The sequence below is a fragment of the Bubalus bubalis genome, chromosome 3 (genome assembly GCF_019923935.1).
Source record: "Bubalus bubalis isolate 160015118507 breed Murrah chromosome 3, NDDB_SH_1, whole genome shotgun sequence".
In the NCBI taxonomy this organism is placed as follows: domain Eukaryota; kingdom Metazoa; phylum Chordata; class Mammalia; order Artiodactyla; family Bovidae; genus Bubalus; species Bubalus bubalis.
In genome coordinates this window covers 141,086,486-141,101,359 of record NC_059159.1, presented here as the reverse complement: position 1 = coordinate 141,101,359, position 14,874 = coordinate 141,086,486, and positions in this window count along the sequence as shown.

Here is a 14,874-nt window from a genome sequence, read left to right as displayed (position 1 = left end):
GATTTCAGAAAACGTATTCTTAACAGCTGTGCTTTGGTAGATCTTTCACTTCCCAACAAGATTGATGACTAGAAATTCAGAGGCAAGAAGTCTAGACTGCTGGTGTTCTGTGATGGTGAACTGTTTTCCTACCCAGACTTGGCATCGTGTTCCTACATTTTTTATCCAGAATTTTCAGCGTCAGATGCCTCATTTGCTTATCACCCTGTAGCATCCCCAGCCATTAGATTAAAATAGTGGACAAAGCTTTCCTTGAACTATAGTGCCAAACAGTTCCCAGTGATGAGATCAGAAGATAAATACTTCACCCACCTGTTTTTAAGTCCATTTCTTTTGCCACTCTTAAGTATCTGCCCAGAGGTGAGACCTCAAGCTGACTCAGATCCTTTCTCTTAAAGTCTCTTTAAGGGACTTCCCTGGTGGTCCAGTGGTTAAGATTCCCCGCTTCCACTGCAGGGGTCATGGGTTCCATCCCTGATCAGGGAAATAAGATCCCAAAATGCTGCATGGCAAGGCCAAAAAAAAATAGCAGAAAGTTCTCTGAAAAGCCATCTAACCCATTCATTCAATTCTTTACCTGGGGAATAAAACCAGAGGAATGCTGATGGGCTTTTGTCCCCCGACACTGCAGGCTGGATTGGGGCACAGCGGGGACCACCTACATCTCCTCTCTTGGAGGTGCCACACCAGCTCTGTGCTCTGATGCAGCCAGTGGAGGTAAATGGGTGATCTGGCTTCTTTACCTGGTCAGCATTTTGATTAGATTTCCTTGTAATTTGGAGAGCATATTTAGCTTTGTTTTATTTAGGGTGAGAAGAGTCTTATTTTAAAACCCATTTATGTGAATTACCATCTTGTTTCACTAAGACTTGGAACAGTAGTTCATACTAGCAGGGAAGAGGACACCGTAGCAACCCAGAATTGTTCTTTTGGAATGTGGTAGTGATTGTGAAGCAGAACACGGGGATCTTTTCCCAGCATGTGTACACTTTCTGGATCCTAAGTCCAGTTGCTAAAAGTTTAAGCCTAATATTTTAACCTAACATTTTTATCGCCACGCTTTCTTAAAGAGTGTTCCTTTTGTCCTTTAGTTATCGATTTTCCTGGATTTGACTTATTAAGTATTCTATGAGATGACATATTTGCTGCTTTTGAAGGCCTGTTCTTATGAATTGAAGTAGCCGAGTTCCTTTATGTTTGACATATTTACTAAGGTACCTGGCACAAGATGCCCCAAAACCTAGAGCAGCAGCTTCATGTAAATGCTTATGAATTTGTATTGTTACTATAATTGTCAACCCACTTATAATTTATGCAATACTGTATATATGTAGAGATTGAATTGCCAATAAAAAAAAAAAGAAAAGTAGCCTCTTTGTGATCATAAAGTTGCCTTTTCTTCTAAGACAGGATTTGGGAGGAGAGCCATTGTTGCTCCTAGTAGGTAATGCTGGATTTTTCTAACCGGTCTCCCTGCCGCCAGGATTTTCCGCACCCAGTTCTGTTCCATCCACTCTCAGTAGCTGGGTTTCTTGTGCAGCCTGTTGACAGACCATTTCAGACTGCTCTGGGCTCCAGAGTCCTCATCCTCATCCTCAGCCTCTCGTGCATTGTCTTTCTCCCCATTTCATTCTAAGGGTCATTCGCTTCATCCAGACTGCCTACACCCTCCCACGCAGATTTGTTCTTTCCTTTCTCACGTGGTATTACTCCTGATATGGAATGCCTTTTCCAACTCTGTCTCTTGAGCTTTATGTTCATCTCCTACACAAAGCTGCTTAGCAGTTACCTTCAGGCGTATTTGTAAGCACCTGGTCTCTCACATCCCTGAAACGTCACAGATAACCAGAGACAGGCTCTGATCTCAAAGATCTCAGCATTGACAAATTAGACAGACACCAATGAATAGGGTAAGTAAAATAAAATGGTAGGTAAAGGCTAATAGTATTTATTCCATACTTGCTTCATGCCAGGAACTGTTCTGATTAGCATACTCTTCACAACAGCCCAGTAAAGTAACTGATGACTGTCTTTTTCATAAATGAGAAACTGAAGTATAGCATGGATAAAATATTGATAGTTGACCTAAGGTCACATGGTAAGTAGTTGAGTCAGGACAACAAGCCACAGCAATCTAACTCCAAGCCCATGACCCCCACAGTTAGGTCACGCTACACATGATAACTGAGATTGCAGATGCACTTCTAAAAAGGTATTTAAGGATGTGGCTCAGAGGTTAAAGCGTCTGCCTCCAATGCGGGAGACCTGGGTTCGATCCCTGGGTTGGGAAGATCCCCTGAAGAAGGAAATGGTAACCCACTCCAGTATTCTTGCCTGGAGAATCCCATGGACGGAGAAGCCTGGTAGGCTACAGTCCACGGGGTCGCAAAGAGGCGGACACGACTGAGTGACTTCACTTCACTTTATTTCAGACAGTAAAGAATCTGTCTGCCATGCAAGTGACCTGGGTTCAAGATCAGGAAGATCCCTAGAGAAGGGAATAGCTACCCACTCCAGTATTTTTTTTTTTTTTAACTCCAATATTGCCTGTAGAATTCCATGGACAGAGGAACCTGGTGGGCTGTAGTCCATGGGGTCACAAAGACCACTGAGCAACTAACACTTCCACTTTTTCACACATGATAAGAACAGAGATTGCAGGTGCACCTCTAAAAAGGTATCTTAAGAGGTTATGACATGTGAGCTGAGTCTTAGAGGGGAAAGATGGAAGAGAATGAACAAAAGTAAAGAGGGTTAAAAGCACGCTAGGAAACTAGACACTTAGAAGACTATGAGGAACAAGGTGTAGGAGATGGGCAGGTGGGCCCAGGACCTTGGACTGACTCAGTTCTCTGGGTGTTGGGAGCTGCTAAGGCTTTCCCAAGGGGGTCATGAAAACAACTACATTGTGAAGTGTCGCCGTGGCTCCCCTGTGGAGCTGGAGAAGGCTACATGAAGAAGGCAGGAGGAAGCTACTGCAAAACCCCAAATGAGATCTGAGGGTGGAGCCAGCGTGAGGAAGGCTTTAGGTGAAGTGGGAGGGACTCCACTAACCCACCAACCCCAGCAGGCTATCATTTTGTGACTTTTGGCCAATCACATTAGCAATGTTTGTGCTGGTGTCTGGGTTTTGGTTTGTTGCTTGCACTATAGTGAAAGGTTGTGGAAGTCAGGAGTACTGTCATCTTCTTTGATATTCACTTAGCACCATGCACGTGGTTATTTGGCAGAATAACTCCTACAGCCATATCATGTCCTGTCTGTCCTGCATCCTATTCATCCCAGCGCTGCTTCAGCCCCTGGGTGTCCTATGTGGTCACTTGGTAGCACCCTGTGTGACACAAAGGCCATCAGCTGCTATGGAGGGAGCTTCAGGGGGAGGCAGAGCCAATGCTTGATCATGGTTAGATCAGGTTTAGAAGCCCAGCCAGTCTTCCATACAGGACATTAACTGTGGGGCTCAGGCCACTGTGACTAAAATACCCCTTGAGGAATTTCTTTCAAGAGATGAAGGGTGGGCCCTGCCTTCTATCTCTGGACCCACAAGAATGGCTTTTTTTTTTCCCCCTCAAAGAGGAGAGGGTAGAATAGGGTTGGAAAAATCCCTGCAAGATCAGATGTCCCTTAGGTTTCCAGAACTTCCTAGATTTCACTCAACAAGACATATCTTAAAAAACCAGCCTTTCTTGTTTTGAAGGCTGAGATCAAGAAATGCAGAAGCCTGTGATGTTAAGCGCTTGGTAATTCCCCTGCCATCTAACAGCTGTAAGGACATTCACTGCCTGCAAAGCTCTTTACTGTCTTTAACTACCAGCATCACATTTGTGCCTCAGACAGACACGCCTCGGGTCAGAGAGACAGCTTCAGGGTGGAATAAACACAAACGTGATACTGATGCTTAGTTTATGCTATTTGTAGGAGGCTGGTGTGCACATATGTCAGGAGTGAGATACACCTGGATTGAATCATGAGTTCTGTCATTTTGTAGTCTTGAGACCTAGCACAGGTTAAGTAACTTCTCTCAGCCTGTTTCCCTTCTCTAGAACAAGCTCAGAATTGGGGGTCAGTTGCTGAGCTAACGGAGGAGGCAATGGCAACCCACTCCAGTACTCTTGCCTGGAAAATCCCATGGATGGAGGATCCTGGTAGGCTGCAGTCCATGGGATCGCGAGGAGTCAGACACAACTGAGCAACCTCACTTTAACTTTTCACTTTCATGCATTGGAGAAGGAAATGGCAACACACTCCAGTGTTTTTGCCTGGAGAATCCCAAGGACAACAGAGCCGGGTGAGCTGCCGTCTATGGGGTCACACACAGTTGGACACAACTCAAGTGACGCAGCAGCAGCTGAGCTAACTGCAGGCAAGCAGCATCAGCTTAGAGTACATGCTCAGTACATTACAGTCCTAGCCCCTCTCACCCATGGAAAAGTGAAAAAGTGAAATTGGTTTAGTCATGTCCAACTCTTTGCAAACCCAGGTACTATACAGTCCATGGAATTCTCCAGGCCAGAATACTGGAGTGGAGTGGGTAGCCTTTCCCTTCTCCAGGGGATCTTCCCAACCCAGGGATCAGATCCAGGTCTTCTGCATTGCAGGTGGATTCTTTTTTATTTATTTATTTAAATTGGAGGCTAATTACTTTACAATATTGTGGTGGTTTTTGCCATACATTGACATGAATCAGCCATGGGTGTACATGTGTCCCCCATCCCAAATCCCCCTCCCACCTCATTTCCCATCCCATCCCTCTGGGTTGTCCCAGTGTACCAGCTTTGAGTGCCCTGTTTCATGCATCGAACTTGGACTGTTCAATGGATACACTGAACATGCATCAAACCATCTATTTCACATATGGTAATATACATGTTTCAATCCTATTCTCTCAAATCATCCTACCCTCACCTTCTCCCACAGAGTTCAAAATTCTGTTCTTTTTATCTGTGTCTCTACCATCACGTGTAGGGTCGTCATTACCATCTTTCTAAATTCCATATATATGCATTAATATGAACTCCAGTAATTTGGCCACCTCATAAGAAGAGTTGACTCATTGGAAAAGACTCTGATGCTGGGAGGGATTGGGGGCAGGAGGAGAAGGGGACGACAGAGGATGAGATGGTTGGGTGGCATCACCGACTCGATGGACATGAGTTTGAGTGAACTCCAGGAGTTGGTGATGGACAGGGAGGCCTGGCATGCTACAATTCATGGGGTCGCAAAGAGTCGGACACGACTGAGCAACTGAACTGAACAGAACTGATACTGTATTGGTGCTTTTCTTTCTGACTTAAACTTCACTCTGTATAATGGGCTCCAGTTTCATCCACCTCATTAGAACTGATTCAAATGCATTCTTTTTAATGGCTGAGTAATATTCCATTGTGTATATGTACCACAACTTGCTTATCTATTTGTCTGCTAATAGATGTCTAGGTTGCTTCCATGTCCTGGCTATTGTAAACAGTGCTGTGATGAACATTGGGGTACACGTGTCTCTTTCAATTCTGGTTTCCTCGGTGTGTATGCCCAGCAGTGGGATTGCTGGATCATAAGGCAGTTCTATTTCCAGTTTTTTAAGGAATCTCCACACTGTTCTCCATAGTAGCTGTACTAGTTTGCATTCCCACCAACAGTATAAGAGGGTTCCCTTTTCTCCACACCCTCTCCAGCATTTATTGTTTGTAGACTTATAAAGGGCAGCCATTCTGACAGGCGTGAGATGGTACCTCATTGTGGTTTTGATTTGCATTTCTCTGATAATGAGTGATGTTGAACATCTTCTCATGAGTTTGTTAGCCATCTGTATGTCTTCTTTGGGGAAATGTCTGTTTAGATCTTTGGCCCATTTTTTGACTGGGTCCTTTATTTTTCTGGCATTGAGCTGTATGAGCTGCTTGTATATTTTTGAGATTAATTCTTTGACAGTTGCTTCATTTGCTATTATTTTCTCCCATTCTGAAAGCTGTCTTTTCACCTTGCCTATAGTTTCCTTCATTGTGCAAAAGCTTTTAAGTTTAATTAAGTCCCATTTGTTCATTTTTGCTTTTATTTCCTTTACTCTGGGAGGTGGATCATAGAGGATCTTGCTGTGATTTATGTCAGAGTGTTTTGCCTGTGTTTTCCTATAGGAGTTTATAGTTTCTGGTCTTAATTTAGATGTTTAATCCATTTTGAGTTTATTTTTGTGTATGGTGTTAGAAAGTTTTCTAGTTTCATTCTTTAACAAGTGGTTGACCAGTTTTCTCAGCACCACTTTTTAAAGAAATTGTCTTTTTCCATTGTATATTTTTGTGCAGGCAGATTCTTTACCAATGGAGCCACAAGATAAGCCCATGGATTATCAGTCAAAGAAAGAGTTTATGGAAATATAACCCCCCAATTAGGGAGTTATCAGTTCAGTTCAGTCACTCAGTCTTGTCCAACTCTTTGTGACCTCATGGACTGCAGCATGCCAGGTCTCCCTGTCCATCACCAAACCCAGAGTTCACTCAAACTCATGTCCATTGAGTCGGTGATGCCATCCAACCATCTTATCCTCTCTCATCCCCTTCTCCTCTGCCTTCAATCATTCCCAGCATCAGGGTCTTTTCCAATGAGTCAGTTCTTTGCATCAGGTGGCCAAAGTATTGGAGTTTCAGCTTCAGCATGAGTCCTTCCAATGAATATTCAGGACTGATGTCCTTTAGGATGGACTAGTTGGATCTCCTTGCAGTCCAAGTGACTCTCAAGAGTCTTCTCCAACATCACAGTTCATCATTTCCTTGGTGCTAAGCTTTTTTATAGTCCAAATCTCACATCCATACATGACTACTGGAAAACCCATAGCCTTGACTAGATAGATATTTGTTGGCAAAATAATGTCTCTGCTTTTTAATATGCTGTCTAGTTTGGTCATAGCTTTTCTTCTAAGGAGTAAGCATCTTTTAATTTCATGGCTGCAGTCACCATCTGCAGTGATTTTGGAGCCCAAACAAATCAAGTTTGTCAGTGTTTCCACTGTTACCCCATCTATTTGCCATGAAATGATGGGACCAGATGTCATGATCTTAGTTTCCTGAATGTTGAGCTTTAGCCAAACTTCACTCTCTTCTTTCACTTTCATCAAGAGGCTCTTTAGTTCTTCACATTCTGTCGTAAGTGTGGTATCATCTGCATATCTGAGGTTATTGATATTTCTCCCAGCAATCTTGATTCCAACTTGTGCTTCATCCAGTCCAGGATTTCTCATGATGTACTCTGCATATAAGTTAAATAAGCAGCATGACAATATACAGCCTTGATGTACTCCTTTTCCTATTTGGAAACAGTCTGTTGTTCCATGTCCAGTTCTAATTGTTGCTTCTTTACCTGCATACAGATTTCTCAGGAGGCAGGTGAAAATGGTCTGGTATTCCCTCTCGTGAAGAATTTTCCACAGTTTATTGTGATCCACACAGTCAAAGGCTTTGGCATAGTCAATGAAGCAGAAGTAGATGTCTTTCTGGAACTCTCGCTTTTTTGATGATCCAACAGATGTTGGCAATTTGATCTCTGGTTCCTCTGCCTTTTCTAAATCCAGATTGAACATCTGGAAGTTCACTGTTCACTTATTCCTGAAGCCTGGCTTGGAGAATTTTGAGCATTACTGTGTTAGGAAGTGTGATGGGTGCAATTGTGCAGTAGTTTGAACATTCTTTGGCATTGCCTTTCTTAGGGATTGAAATGAACACTGACCTTTTCCAGTCCCATGGCCACTGCTGAGTTTTCCAGATTTGCTGGCCTATTGAGTGCAGCACTTTCACAGCATCATCTTTCACGATTTGAAATAGCTCAACTGGAATTCCATCACCTCCACTAGCTTTGTTGGTAGTGATGATTCCTAAGGCCCACTTGACTTCACATTCCAGGATGTCTGGCTTATGTGAGTGATCACACCATCTTGATTTTCTGTGTCATGAAGATCTTTTTTTCTATAGTTCTTCTGTGTATCCTTGCCACCTCTTCTTAATAGCTTCTGCTTCTGCTAGGTTTATACCATTTCTATCCTTTATTGTACCTATCTTTGCATGAAATGTTCCCTTTGTATCTATAATATTGTTGAAAAGATAACCAATCTTTCCCATTCTATTGTTTTCCTCTATTTCTTTACATTGTTCACTTAAGAAGGCTTTCTTATCTCTCCTTGCTATTCGTTGGAACTCTGCATTCAAATGGGTATATCTTTCCTTTTCTCCTTTGCCTTTAGCTTCTCTTCTTTTCATAGCTATTTGTAAGGCCTCCTCAGACAACCATTTTGCCTTTTTGCATTTCTTTTTCTGGGGGATGGTCTTGATCCCTGCCTCCTGTACAATGTCACAAACCTTCATCCATAGTTTATCAGGCATCCGTCTATCAGATCTATTCCCTTAAATCTATTTCTCACTTCCACTGTATAATCATAAGGGATTTGATTCAGGTCATACTTGAATGATACAGTGGTTTTCCTTACTTTCTTCAATTTAAGTCTGAACTTGGCAACAACGAGTTCATGATCTGAGCCACAGTCAGCTCCTGGTCTTGTTTTTGCTGACTATATGGAGCTTCTCCATATTTGGCTGGAAAGAATATAATCAATCTGATTTCAGAATTGACCATCTGGTGATGTTCATGTGTAGATTCTTCTCTTGTGTTGTTGGAAGAGGGTGTTTGCTATGACCAGTGCGTTCTCTTGGCAAAACTCTATTAGCCTTTTCCCTGCTTCATTCTGTACTCCAAGGAGAAACTTGCCTGTTACTCCAGGTATCTCTTGACCTCCTACTTTTGCATTCCAGTCCCCTATAATGAAAAGGACATCTTTTTCAGGTGTTAGTTCTAGAAGGTCTTGCAGGTCTTCATAGAACCGTTCAGCTTTTTCAGCATTACTAGTCAGGGCATAGACTTGGATTACTGTGATATTGAATGGTTTGCCTTGGAAATGAACAGAGATTATTCTGTCATTTTTGAGGTTGCATCCAAATACTGCATCTCGGACTCTTTTGTTGACCATGATGGCTACTCCATTTCCTCTAAGGGTTTCCTGCCCACAGTAGTAGATATAATGGTCATCTGAGTTAAATTCACCCATTCCAGTTCATTTTAGTTCGCGGATTCCTAAACTGTAGATGTTCACTCTTGCCATTTCCTGTTTGACCACTTCCAATTTGCCTTGATTCATGGGCCTAACATTCCAGGTTTGGATACAATGTTGCTCTTTACAGCATTGGGCTTAACTTCCATCACACCAGTCACATCCACACCTGGGAGTTGTTTTTGCTTTGGCTCTGTCTCTTCCTTCTTTCTGGAGTTATTTATCCACTTATCTCCAGTAGCATATTGAGTACCTACTGACCTGGCGAGTTTCTCTTTCAGTATCCTATCTTTTTGCCTTTTCATGCTGTTCATTGGGTTCTCAAGGCAAGAACACTGAAGTGGTTTGCCATACACTTCTCCAGTGGACCACATTTTGTCAGAGCTCTCCACCATGACCCATCCATCTTGGGTGGCCCTACACAGCATGGCTCATAGTTTCATTGTTAGACAAGGCTGTGGTCCATGTGATCAGATTGGTTAGTTTCCTGTGTTGTGGTTTTCATTCTGCCTGCCCTCTGATGGAGAAGCCTGGCATGCTGCAGTCCATGGGGTCGAAAAGAGTGGGACATGACTGAGCGACTGAACAACAACAAATGATCCTCCTGCCCAAACCCTAGTTGACCTTGTTGCTAACGTTTCTGTAGAACATCCTCAACTCCCTGGAGGAAAGCACCTTAACAAACAAGAGACCAAAGCGACTTTGAGGAGATACCCCACATCCAAGGGTGAAGGAGAAGCCCCAACAAGACTGTAGGGGGGCAAAATCATGTTTAAAATCAAACCCCATACCCACCAGAGACACTCAGAGGGCTCAAACAAACCTTGTGCACACCAGGACCCAGAGGCTCCACAGAGACTGAGACAGAACTGTGTTTGAGTGTCTCCTGAAGACGTATGGGTCAACTGTGGACTACTGCAGGGACTGGGGCTCTGAGTGCAGTAGAACTGCATATGGCATAAGCCCTCTTGGAGGAGGTCGCCATTAACCCCTCCATAGAGCCACCAGAACTTACACAGGACTAGGGAAACAGGCTTTTGGAGGGCACAAACAAAATTTTGTGCACACCAGGACCCAGGAGAAAGGAGCAGTGACCCCACAAGAGACTGACTCAGACTTGCTCATGAGTGTCCAGGAGTCTGGTGGAGGCATGGGTCGGCAGTGGCCTGCTACAGGGTTGGGGGCTTTGAGTGCAGCAGTACATGCATGGGACCTTTTGAAGGAAGTTGCCATTATCTTCATTACCTCCATCACAGTCTGGCCTCAGGTCAAACAATAGAAAGGGAGCACAACCCAGTCCCTCAACAGAAAATTGGATTAAAGATTTACAAAGCACGGCCCCACCCATCAGAACAAGACCCAGTTTCCCCCCAGTCAGTCTCTCCCATCAGGAAAGGGGTTATGGTCCCACATTAAAATCCAGGGGAAATTTGCTGTTTCTCTCAAAGGACCACAGTAACTTGTTTGAAAAGAGCAAAAAATATAATAATACAGAGAAATTGTATTCTCTTAGTAGCTGATTGCACTTGCCTAGTGGTTCAGATGGTAAAGACTCTGCCTGCAATGCAGGAAACCAGGATTCGATCCCTGGGTCGGGAAGTAGCTGATTTAGCTCTAAAGAGACTTCCTAGGTAGAGAGAAATCTGCTTTAATCAAGTAGTAGCTGAAGCCCCTGGGCCCTGCAGGCCACAGCAGATTCAGAGGGAGAGTAGGGCTGAAGGTCCACCCTACCCTCAGCCTCTTTGGAGACACACAGCCCATGTGGGGGGTTAAGATACTGCAGGATGTGTGATATCCACTTCCTCCCTCACTCCCACAGAATCTTAGCTGATAGAGTGGAATTCAGCCTTCCCCAAGGCAAGGGACCTGTCCAGCAGTAGTTCCCCCAGCTTCAAGCTATGTTTTTGATAGCCTAGAGGTTTACTTCTTGGTTTTACTTCCACAAACAAGTAATCCCCAAACTGTTCACTAGAAACTACCTGTTTTATTGTTCCCCATGGAGTTCGTGTCTTGAAGCAATTCCTCTCAAGCTTTAGGGTGGTAAGTCACCTGGGAATCTGTCAGAACACAGCCCTAATTCCAAAGGTCTGAAGTCCTGCCAAGAGGAGGCCATGCTGTTGCTCCCAGACCACCTTTGAGTGCCAAGTTTTAAACTTCAGTCTCTCTGGAAGAACCTGGCTGTATTAAGTGATCATTCATGCCCATGTTTGTCTTTATTAAACATCCACCATTGTGCTCAGGGTTTCTGATTAGCATGAAATACCCATGAAGTGACAGAGCTCAAAGGCCAGGACAGTCACCTACAGTTTTAACTCTGTAACTGCTGACTATGGTTTCATTAAGGTATTCTGAGATACAAACACTATTTGGGGACCCAGCCTCATTTCTTCTTAGTAGCTTCCTTGGTAGCTGGGATCCCTGACTTGGCCACCCCTGCCTAACCAGCAGAACCAGGCAACCTGGAGGGTCCACAAGTTATTCTTATCCTAATGCACTTGACCCAGAACCTGGGAAAGTCTTGTGTGGTCCTTTGAATGACCACATAAGGTGGTGCAGGTGGTAGGTTTTGTGGTAAAATATACATAACATAAAATTTACCATTTTAACCATTTTTAAGTGTGAAGTGCAGTGACATTAGGGCTTTGCAGGTGACGCTAGTGGTAAAGAACCCATCTGCCCATACAAATAGACATAACAGATGCAGGTTCCATTTCTGGGCTGGGAAGAGCCCCTGGAGGAGGGCACAGCAACCCACTCCAGTATTCTTGCCTGGAGAATCCCATGGTCAGAGGAGCCTGGTGAGCTACAGACTGTGGGGCTGCAAAGGAGTCAGACAGGACTCATGGGTGCAACCCAGCACCCATGAGAGCACCTCATATAAACGGAATCCATTTGCCCTTGTGTCTGGTGATGTTTTTTAATCTCCTTTGTCAAGATTAGATGGCCTAAACATATTGACCTGTTATTATCAATGCTCTTTAAGCCATGATGATAAATTCTTAGTTCTCTACCTATGAAATGGTCTTTTGGTGGTATGCCTGTTGATGGTTATTTATGAATCAGATCAGATCAGATCAGTCGCTCAGTCATGTCCGACTCTTCGCGACCCCATGAATCGCAGCACGCCAGGCCTCCTTGTCCATCACCAACTCCCGGAGTTCACTCAGACTCACGTCCATCGAGTCAATGATGCCATCCAGTCATCTCATCCTCTGTCGTCCCCTTCTCCTCCTGTCCCCAATCCCTCCCAGCATCAGAGTCTTTTCCAATGAGTCAACTCTTCGCATGAGGTGGCCAAAGTACTGGAGTTTCGGCTTTAGCATCATTATAATTAGGGTCATTTTAAGAAAAGCATCAAAAGATGATATAATCCCTGACCCAGGTGAAATTCTTCATGAGCAGAAACCTGATCAAGTATAACAATTTAAATATGTGAGACTTCCCTCACTCATGTGTGGAAATAGTCAGTAGACTAATTTGGTGCTCCAACGAATATTTTCTTGTTCCTTATTCTCCAGTATTCAATCTCTTTATTCATTCATTCCATCAATAAACAAAAACTTATTCTATGCCTATACTATGCTGGGATTTTTTGAGGCCCTGGAAATTCCAGAGTTGACAAAACCTATGTGGTCCCCAGATCCAACACATGTAATTCACTAAAAGCAAGTAAAACATGTTGTGGAAAAATGAGTTAAACATGGTATGTGTCCTCTGAAAGCAGGCAGAGAAGGTTGTAACAATTGTGAGGGCTGCCATGAGAGGAGGGGCAGCCCCAGGTACTCAAGTGGAAAGTATGTCTCCTCCAACATTTCAGAAGAGGTCTGTACATGATGGGGCTTCCCATGTGGCTCAGCTGGTAAAGAATCTGCCTGCAATGCGGGAGACCTGGATTTGGTCCCTGGGTTGGGACGATCCCCTGAAGCAGGGAAAGGCTACCCACCCCAATATTCTGGCCTGGAGAATTCCATGGACTGTATAGTCCATGGGGTTGCAAAGTGTGAGATACAGCTGAGTGACTTGCACTTATACATGATGAAAAAGTAAAGTGAGATAGGTTTCTCCCTGCCCGCCAACTTGAGAGTCTGTAATTTCAAAATTTCATGTTAAAAGGTGAACTTTTCAGGGTACATAAAGATAGCATTTATTTCAGTTGAGTTCAGTTGCTCAGGCGTGTCCAACTCTTTGCAACCCCATGGAGTGCAGCACGCCAGTCCTCCCTGTCCATCACCAACTCCTGGAGTTTACCCAAACTCATGTCCATTGAGTCGGTGATGCCATCCAACCATCTCATCCTCTGTTGTCCCCTTCTCCTCCTGCCCTCAATCTTTCCCAGCATCAGGGTCTTTTCAAATGAGTCAGCTCTTTGCATCAAATTATTGGAGTTTCAGCTTCAATATCAGTCCTTCCAATGGATACCCAGGACTGATCTCCTTTAGGATGGACTGCTTGGATCTCCTTGCAGTCCAAGGGACTCTCAAGAGTCTTCTCCAACATCACAGTTCAAAAGCATCAATTCTTCAGTGCTCAGCTTTCTTTATAGTCCACTTCTCACATCCATACAAGACTACTGGAAAAACCATAGCCTTGACTAGATGGACCTTTGTTGGCAAAGTAATGTCTCCGCTTTTTAATATGCTGTCTAGGTTGGTCATAACTTTTCTTCCAAGGAGTAAGCATCTTTTAATTTAGTGGCTGCAGTCACCATCTGCAGTGATTTTGGAGCCCAAAAAAATAAAGTCAGCCACTGCTTCCACTGTTTCCCCATCTATTTGCCATGAAGTGATGGGACCAGATGCCATGATCTTAGTTTTCTGAATGTTGCGCTTTAAGCCAACTTTTCCACTCTCTTCTTTCACTTTCATCAAGAGGCTCTTCACTTTTTGCCATAAGGGTGGTTTACCTGCATATCTTAAGTTATTGATATTTCTCATGGCAATCTTGATTCCAGCTTGTACTTCTTCTAGCCCAGTGTTTCTCATGATGTAGCCTGCATATAAGTAAATAAGCAGAGTGACAATATACAGCCTTGATGTACTCCTTTCCCTATTTGGAACCAGTCTGTTTTTCCATGTTCAGTTCTAACTGTTGCTTCCTGACCTGCATACAGATTTCTCAAGAGGCAGGTCAGGTGGTCTGGTATTCCCATCTCGTGAAGAATTTTCCACAGTTTACTGTGATCCACACAGTCAAAGGCTTTGGCATAGCCAATAAAGCAGAAATAGATGTTTTTCTGGAACTCTATTGCTTTTTCGATGATCCCGCAGATGTTGGCAGATGTTTGATACAGCAGATGTTTGATCTCTGATTCCTCTGACTTTTCTAAATCCAGATTGAACATCTGGAAGTTCATGGTTAACTTATTCCTGAAGCCTGGCTTGGAGAATTTTGAACATTACTTTACTAGTGTGTGAGATGAGTGCAATTGTGCGGTAGTTTGAGCATTCTTTGGCATTGCCTTTCTTTGGGATTGGAATGAACACTGACCTTTTCCAGTCCCATGGCCACTGCTGAGGTTTCCAGATTTGCTGGCATATTGAGTGCAGCACTTTCACAGCATCATCTTTCATGATTTGAAATAACTCAACTGGAATTCCATCACCTCCACCAGCTTTGTTGGTAATGATGATTCCTAAGGCCCACTTGACTTCACATTCCAGGATGTCTGGCTTATGTGAGTGATCACACCATCTTGATTTTCTGTGTCATGAAGATCTTGTTTTGTACAGTTCTTCTGTGTATTCTTGCCACCTCTTCTTAATATCTTCTGCTTCTGCTAGATCCAT